At 44.4% G+C, this 8,820-nt stretch overlaps 1 non-coding gene across 1 annotated transcript; it reads right to left on the bottom strand.

The window, feature by feature from the left end:
• Positions 1-3,669: 3,669 nt before the first annotated feature.
• LOC135269800 (U6 spliceosomal RNA) lies at positions 3,670-3,775 on the bottom strand. The gene has a single exon (XR_010338054.1). It is a non-coding gene; the product is annotated as a U6 spliceosomal RNA (small nuclear RNA).
• Positions 3,776-8,820: the final 5,045 nt, after the last annotated feature.

Below are 8,820 nucleotides of genomic sequence, written 5' to 3'. Positions count from 1 at the left end.
CTTCTGCTCCTCAAGTAGCTATTCGCCCACATGTGTCCATTATAAAAGAGGTCCTAAATGGCTGCTGACTCTGAAAGCTTCTCCTTTCCACGCTGCATCACATTGGTCATTCTAACATAAAAATTGCATTACTTATACAGCTTAAATCTCTTCAATGGCATCTTATTACCCTAGGGATAAAGTCCAAATGCCTATGCATGTAAGCTTGTGATCAGATAGGTGGGAAAAAAAAAGTCCAAATCCCTAAACCTGATTAAAAGGTCTTCCAGGATCCTGAGTTCACCAGCTTCTCTAATCTGACCCCACTTGCCCTTTCCAGTCTCTTTCCCTTCTTATGCTCCAGCCATCATGGACTTCTGCCAGTTCCCTGAGTCCTTTTCTCCTCCCTTGTCTTTTTTCTCTCACCTTCTGGCTTTTGTACATGCTGTCCCCTTTGCCTAGATTATCCCCACTCAACCTTTTCCTTTTCTGGCTAACTTTTACGTAACCTTCCAGTCTCCATTCAAATGTCACTTCCTTGGGGAAGCCTTCCCAGAATATCTTGATTAGCTAACTACCTCCTGCTTCATTCTGTGATCTCAACCCATCCGATCCTTCTCCTACTGGCACATGCATCACACCTTTCTGCAATAAGTTGTTGAACTGGCTGATGTATTAAGTCCTCAACAAATATTTAGATGAGTGAATAATGAATGAACGAGAGCAAGGATTGGAAGAAAACAACTAGTCATGAAATTCAGGCCATTGTGACCACTCCCACCCCCATATGAGTAGATGCCCAGAAAACACAGGGCACACATTTGGGGTAGGAAGAATTACTCACTATTTATGAACTGGATTTATTGTTTCTAACATTGCCCTTTTGTGTGTGTGTGAGAGACAGAGTTTTGCTCTTGTTGCCCAGGCTAGAGTACAATGATGCGATCTCGGCTCATCACAACTTCTGCCTCCCCAGTTCAAGTGATTCTCCTGCCTCAGCCTCCAGAGTAGCTGGGATTACAGGCATGCACTGCCACGCCCAGCTAATTTTGTATTTTTAGTAGAGGTGGGGTCTCTTCACGTTGGTCAGGCTGGTCTCAAACTCCCGACCTCAGGTGATCCGCCTGCCTTGGCCTCCCAAAGTGCTGGGATTACAGATGTGAGCCATCATCCCTGGCCTTTTTTTTTTTTTTTTTTTTTTGGTAGCAATTACCTGTGCTTCAATCACCACTTAATTTGTTAACTCTGACTCTTAATCCTGAGACTGTAGGTAGAGAAGATAACATACTACCATTTCACATGTGAGAAAACACAAGCAGAGAGCATTTGTAATTTGTTCAAGGTCACAGAACAAGCCAGTGGCAGAACTGGGTCAGAATCAGTTCCTCTGACTCCCTGGCTTGAGGTTTTACTCTATTGTCAGATTCTCTATGTCCCCTGCAGTGTCCCTACCAAATGTAGGGATGACTGATTTGGCCTCTGTGAGAGCAGGTACTTAGAAATCCTGTTGAACTTCCTTCCTTTGCTACCTACCCTATACCAGAAACCCGCTGCACAACATTGATTAAAACCAGTTCTGTTCTAGGCCCCCACTTGCTGCTCCCTGGGGAGGTGACCCCCAGGGCACTCCCCCTCATGCCTTAACTGAATAAAGCTCCCTGCCGGAGTCTTCACATGGCACACCGCATGAACATGTGGGACCCACTGGTTGCCAAGCCAAATGTGGCTCCAGATTATTCTAGGAAACAAATAAATTGTTTTGCTCTGGATTGAAGGAATTGCTAATTAGGGATTTTTATTTTGAGCAGTGTTCCTTGGAGCTGGCAGACAGATGGAGTAGGCGACTTGCTCTAGGGGCATTGTTAAGCAAAGGGAACTGTTTCTGCCCCTGGTTATGAGAACCTGCCAGAGCTCATTTCTACCCAGCTCTTGCCTCAAGGACAAGGGAGGCTTCCTGGCTCACAGTGATTTCCTCTTCTCTGGGACTGACCCTCAAAGCACAAGCACAAGACCCTAGTGGTGTCAACCATATATTACCCTGCCTGCTAGCCATATAATTGTCCTAGGGAGAAGAGCAAAGGTCTTTTCTGGGATTCCCTACCTGGAACTGGGAATGAAAATCCATTTATCACAGCAGCTGACGTGTAGAACACACAATCTGTTAATGGCCAGGTTTTCAGTTATCAGTGAGAAACAAGAGGAGCTGAGAGCATTCTGAAAACTCTTAGCCTCCGACACCCAGTGTGTCCCTGATGCCCTCACAGATTGGTTGTTTGACACTTCCTAGGATTCCCCATTCCCTTAGATATGTGGTAAGTTTCTTCTTTCCTTCCTTCCTTCCCTTCTTTTTTTTTTATTTTGTAGTCTAAACTAATTGAGGTTGCATTTCTGTCATTTGCAACCAGAAGCCCAGCCTGATGATGATGGATAGGGTTCAAGGACACACAGAGGACCCAGGCTATGGCACAATGGACCTAGCTGTAGACAAATTGCCTGGGCATTTCAGTTATATTGTCCAATCTCAGTACAATGACCAATCTACATCAAAGAGTTTAAAGAAAACTATAGCAAGACGGGGGAGAAGAGATGGTGAAAAGACAGTGAGATGAGCTCAGATAAGTGAAAACAGAAGGAGGCCAGGGAGAGAGAAACATGCCAGATAGATAAGTTAAGAAGGCTTGTTTCTGATTCCAATTCTATTCTAGAGCTATCGGTCTCTCAGTCTCCTCACTAAGCCTCCTTTTCACTTTCTCAACACATGAATTGAAAATTAGTGCTCTGAACACCATTATTTAATCAAATAAAAACATTTAACAAGATCCAAGTCCATTATTGCCCACAAAGGGAGAACGAGGCTTAGATCCAAAGGGCTGATGAGAGGCCGATTCCAAATTACAGGGCAGTAGCAGTGTGAAGTCATTGTAACTGTCCCCCTACCTCTGACCCTCCTAGAACCCACCCTAGACACACCTCTTCTGTGATCATCCACCTCTCAGCTCTGTCCAGTGTTGCCAGAGGAAGGCTGTAGAATGGAAGAAGAGAGAAAGAATAACCTCCCTCTCTCCTGTAGGAGAACAGCTTAGAAGCCAAGCCACCTTGGAAGAATCCACTTTTCCTAATGGCATGATGCCACCCTGTTCTCCTCATCACCTCTCCCCATGATCCAAAATAGAAAGAACAGGCCATGTGTGCTGGCTCACACCTGTAATCCCAGCACTTTGAGAGGCTGTGGTGGGAGAATTGCTTGAGCCCAGGAGTTAAGAGACCAGCCTGGGCAACATAGTGAGACCCTATCTCTACAAAAAATAAATAAATAAAAATAGAAAGAATTCAAAATAGAAAGAACAAGAGTAAGGAGGGTACAGAAGCCCCCACACCCAATGTCCCCACCCAGTCCTCCCAGTCCTTGCCAGAGCAGCCTCACCTTCAGTGTCCACTGCAGGGATGTGAGGAGCATAAGGAAGGCTTCCACTCAAAAGTCTTTAGGTGAGGCATTAAGCCTCTATATCATGGAAAAGGAAATACTAAGGCCCCTCAAAAAGATTCTCGTCCTTACTGATAATTTTTACAGTACAAATTAAAATATCATTAGGATGCCTCTTTCTGCTTACCAGTTGGTCCTCATATGCTGCTAGTTGGCCCAGAGATTGGAAAAATCTTTTTAGAGGAATATTTAACAATATAAATAATTTTAAATGTTTGTACCTTTGTCCTAAAAATTTCACTTTTTTCAAGGACCATGCTACTCTTCTCTGTATCATTCCCATTTTAGTATATGTGCTGCTAAAGTGAGCAGAAAACTTCACTTTTTGTAATCTAGCCTATGGCTACAGTGTGAGTTCAAATCCTGGCACCATCACTAACCTGGTAAGCTTGGACAAATTTCTCAGTGTTCCATGCTCGATTCTCCATCTGTAAAATAGAGATAATAATAATACTCATCAGGTTGTGGTGAGGATTAAATGATGACTACATGTAAAGCTCTCAATACCTGTCAGATAGTGCCCATAGTAAGTGACATGCAAGTGTTAGCTAGAATACTGTAGTATTATTACCCCATCAATGCACCACGTACACTTAAAAGGCTACATATAGCCAGATTCTTTATAATAATGAAACAAAGACAGGAAACTATCAAGTTAAAAAATTATATCTATCTACACAATGAAATACTCTGGTGAAGTTGTACTGTAGGTCAACACTAGAGATGGGTATCATTATGGAAAAATTTTAAAAATTCAAGGTACAGTGTTAAGTTAGTTTCAAGATTGTGTATAGTATGAAACCATGGATGTAAATACGAATAGTAATGGTAATATGATTGTTGAGTAAATGGATGTTGCCTGTATATGCATGAAAAAAATCTCTAGGAATCAATCTAAAAGTGTGTGTGTGTGTATGTGTGTGTGTGTGTGTGTGAAAGTGAAAGGATAGTGAAAGATATTATCATTCTTTGCATTATAATTTTTAACATTTGTCTTTTTTTAATTAGCCTGTTACTTTTGTGGGCATTAAAAATAATAGCCATACTCATAATCACAATAATGATCCAAACCACAAACTAATGATGGGCTATGAGCAGGGAAGAGAAAAGGGACAGAGAAAGATCCTGACGTTCTCCTCTTGCTTCAGGGGCAGATGATAAGACTACTTCTGCCCTACTGGTTGTGGAAGCCGGGGGGCACTGCAGAGGTCTTGGGAGTGGAGTTGAGCACTGCAGACACTGAGGCTTGATGCAGACTTCATCTCTGCTGCGGGTTCATTGGCCATGTTTTTTGTTAATCTGATCGCTGACCCTGCCTCTGTCCCTGGTTTTAAATAAATCCTTTAGGAAGGAAAAAAAGAGGGAGTGGAGGGAGAGGGTAGGAGAGAAGAAGAGAGGGAAGGAAAGGAAGAGAAAAGAAAGGAGAGGCAGAGAGAAAAGAAGAGTAAGAGATGCAGTGTCCCTGCATCTCCATGGCCCCAGGAAGTGGGACATGGAACTGTTCCTCAGCACTCGCTGTCAGGAGTCGCCATGGAGACCAAGTGCTGGCCTCTTCATGATTAATACTCCCAGGCAGCTGTCTTCTTGGAGTCTTTTAAAATATATACACTATTATTTGAACACAATGATATTTAGAGCAGAAAGATCAAGGTAGGGTGTGGAGGAGGGAGCAGTAGCATAACCAGAACTATGACAGGGGCTGAGCCCTCCCTGGAAGATAGAGCAGGGAGGCTCCCTCTGCCCCTCCCCACCTCCTTCCCTGGATTCAAAGTTTCCAGTCTCATGCACTGCACCATCAGCATCTGAAGGGCCAACGCAGAGCCTGGCACTGGGCTGTGCTCAATGAACATTTGATGAATGAATTTCTTCATTCATTAATTCATTCAGTAAATGTTTGTTTGATGCTTGTCTAGAAAGTGAATTCTCCTTCGCACCTTTTCCCATGGAAACAGAAAATTCGCTCTCACTTTCCCGAAGGTCCCCCCCACACACACACCCCAACAACTTAAACAACAGATCCGAAGAAACTTATATGTGCTATTCCTCAGTACTAGTTGGGACCCACTGTTTTCTTATCCATGACCGTCACTCCAGGGAATTCTTGTAGGGATGGGAACCAGCCAGCTCGAGTTTGCACATCACATTCTATTTGAAAGCTACAGGGAGATTCTCCATCTAAAGCCATCTTACAGTGAATCCTTTTGTAAAATTAATCATCTTTTCCTAAATTGTCTTATAGAGTAGGCTAGCCTGGACTTGACTCTCAGCCCTCCCATTGAATAGAAGTGTGGTGTCAATCAAGTCATTTAACCTTTTTGAGTCTGTTTCTTCATCTGTGAAAATGGTCTCCAATTTCTTACTCCACAGAACTTTTGTGCAGAATGAAGGATAAAATATTTGTAAAGTGCTCAATGTATGATTTCCTTTATTTCCCTTGGGTACATTTGTGTTTTTATATTTGAAGTGTGATTAAAAGGGGACTCATAGATCTAAGCTCCTCTCTTTTCCTTCCCCTCCCAAAGACGTTTATTTTCTCTGGGCCAAGAATCTTTTTGTAGGGAGAAGAAGGGACAAGGTGGAAAGGGCTACAAAATGCTCAGCCCCCTTTATATTCCCTCCCAGTCCTCAAGGAGCTAAATGCAGTTGCAAATTGCTCTCCAGAGGTAGCCATCCTGTGTGACCATGAGTGTGTGTATGTGTGTCCACTGGAGGTGAGTAGCACAGACATGGGGGTGTGAGCCAGCCCACACCCAGAGCACAAGCTGTCTCTTCTCTATCTCCTCTCCTAGTCACTCCTACCCATCCCTGAGCCCTGCCCCCAGGTCTGGCCTCTAACATGAGAAAGTTAGGGTGACTTGGACCCTTGTCCTAACACAGACCTAGTCCAACAGCCCTTGACAGAGAGCAGCAAAGGCCTGGCAACTCACCAACTCACCAAGGGAATAGGGGAATTATCTGTGACTAAGAAGGAGGAGGAATGCTGTGGCAGAGGGAAGAACAGCAGAAGGGATTGGCAACCTGGGGCTGACCAATCTGGCCCGACGGGGCAACCTGGGGAGCCCTGGACACCAGCCCAGCCAAACTCCTCCCCTTGCCTCCCTCCCAGGCAGTGGGATGCCAGAGTGGATTTGAGACATGTGTGCTCTGTGTGTCTGGTGTGGGCTCACCTGGCCTTGGCAATACATTTGGATTAGAATCAAACCCTGGATCTGAAATAGAGTATAAGGGAAATCGTGTTTGGTGTGTCTAATCTTTACAGACATGTGGTGGGTTTCTGCATTTCCTACATGCTCATATATGTGCTACTAACACAGAACCATTTGTGTAGCCATTTAGTGAGACATGCTGCAAGTGCATGACCCTGTGAGAACCTTTGTATGATTTGTGGAAGATGCATACAAGTGTGTCAGCATATGTTTTGCAGATGATTCTGTGAAGGGACATATTCTGCGAAAACACTTATGGGGTCATTGTGGGATGAGGAGTGGGCACCTAGGGCTGGAGATGGGGCTCAGGGTCCCAGAAGACATAAAACCAAAGTCTACTTTCTGGCCTGTAGTAGGCACTTAAGAAATGAATACCGAATGAATGAACATTGAGAAACTGAATGAATGGATGTTTGGATAATGGACATAGGGTGAAAGGACTGACAATGTGGTGGGGTTTGGGCATTCTTGGGCTCTCTCTTGAAAAGGAGAGTACAGAGGGAAGAGAGGCTGAGAGCTATACTGCCCATGATGCTGAGTCCGCCACCCCCAAAGGGCTTTGCTTCTATTTCAAAGAAAGTAGAGAAGGAAGGGGGAGCCCTAGACCTGCCCTCCTTATCCTCCAGCACACAGAGTCCCAGGAATTAATGCTCTTCATAAAGAAGAAGATGCTATTCCATGTATTTATTTAATCTTTCCTCCCATGTGTTTATTTAATTTGATTCCATAAGGGAGTTAAGCGAGCTGTAATACAAAATAAAATAAACATTTTTAAAAGAGAATGAGAGAACAAGACAGAGGGAAAACCACAGCAGAAGAGAGATGAGACTAGGAGAGTAGGCTAGCTTCTTTACTGGAGTTGGCTCTGATGCTTCTGCAGCCAAGATTCACAGCCTCCTTAAGGCTAGGATTTTTTTTTCCTCAAAAGAAGCCCAATTATTTCAAGTACTGATTCCAGGGAGATATTTCCCGTGGATTCTCTGTGTGTTGCTGGGAACAACATTCTTAGAGTGAAAGTCATTTAAGCATCTCATCCCCTGTGGGTGAGGGAAGAGTGAGCAGGAATTGGCCCTACTTTTCTGGAAGACAATTTGCCAGTTGTCTATCAAAATTTTACATATACTTTGGCACATAATTACACTCATTGAAATTTATCCAACAGACATTCACATATATATAGTCAAGACTGTTGACTCCAACCTTGGTAAAAGGTTGGAAACTGCCTATATGCTCACGGACAGGGGACAAATCGACCAACTCAAGGTACTCCCTTACAATGGAGTACTATACAGCCTTGGAAAAGAATGACAAGGTCTTTATGTTAGGACATGGCACAATCTTTAAGTTATTTTAAGTGAAAAATAATGATAATATTGCAGAACCATGTGTATGCTTGGATATGCATAAAATTCTTCTGAAAGAATACCCAAGAAACTTAAATGTGGCTACTTCAGGAGTTAGGAATGAAGGTGGGTGGAGAGAAGAGGGACTTTGCTTTTCAATTTAGAATATACCTTTTTGTGCTAGGTGAATTTTCCCCTACTATTAACAAGTATTACAGTCCCTTATTTTTCCTAACACACACACACACACAACTTAAAATGGAAAAACACACAGGTGTGAACAAAAGAAATGAATGAATGGCAATAATCTCCATGGTTTACCGACTGTGCCTGGTCGTTTATGTGTTCTCAGTTTTTCTCCATAGCAAATGCACAGGTGAGAAATTGACATTAAGGGGGATTCAATGTCAAGCTAGTCAGTGGCAGAGGGTGGATTCGAACCAAAACCGTGGAACCCCAAAGGGGTACTCCCCTACTGCCCCCCGGCCTCTGTCTCCAGGCGGGAAGCGCATCTACTGGACTGTCAGCCCGGCGCGGTGCAACGCCCCAGACCGGCGCATCCGCGGCCACGGCGCACACACAGCTCCACGCTTGGGGAGCGCGCGCGCACGCAGCGGCTGCGGCAACAACAACGTCACAGCTCGAACTTTCCTTTTCGGGAGTCCCCGGCACACATCCTGTGTCCATGTTTGGGCATTTACGTCACAGCGGCAGGACCGGGGCCTCCCAAAATGGCAGTGGCCCGGGGAGTCGGAAGCCCGGAGCCAGCGCCGCTGCAGCTATATAAGTGGGGGGGCTGTGGGTTGGG

The sequence above is a fragment of the Aotus nancymaae genome, unplaced genomic scaffold (assembly GCF_030222135.1).
Source record: "Aotus nancymaae isolate 86718 unplaced genomic scaffold, 86718_ANA_hifiasm-v0.15.2.pri h1tg000057l, whole genome shotgun sequence".
In the NCBI taxonomy this organism is placed as follows: domain Eukaryota; kingdom Metazoa; phylum Chordata; class Mammalia; order Primates; family Aotidae; genus Aotus; species Aotus nancymaae.
The sequence above is the reverse complement of the archived record's forward strand: the minus strand, read 5'-3'. Positions and strand labels throughout refer to the sequence as shown.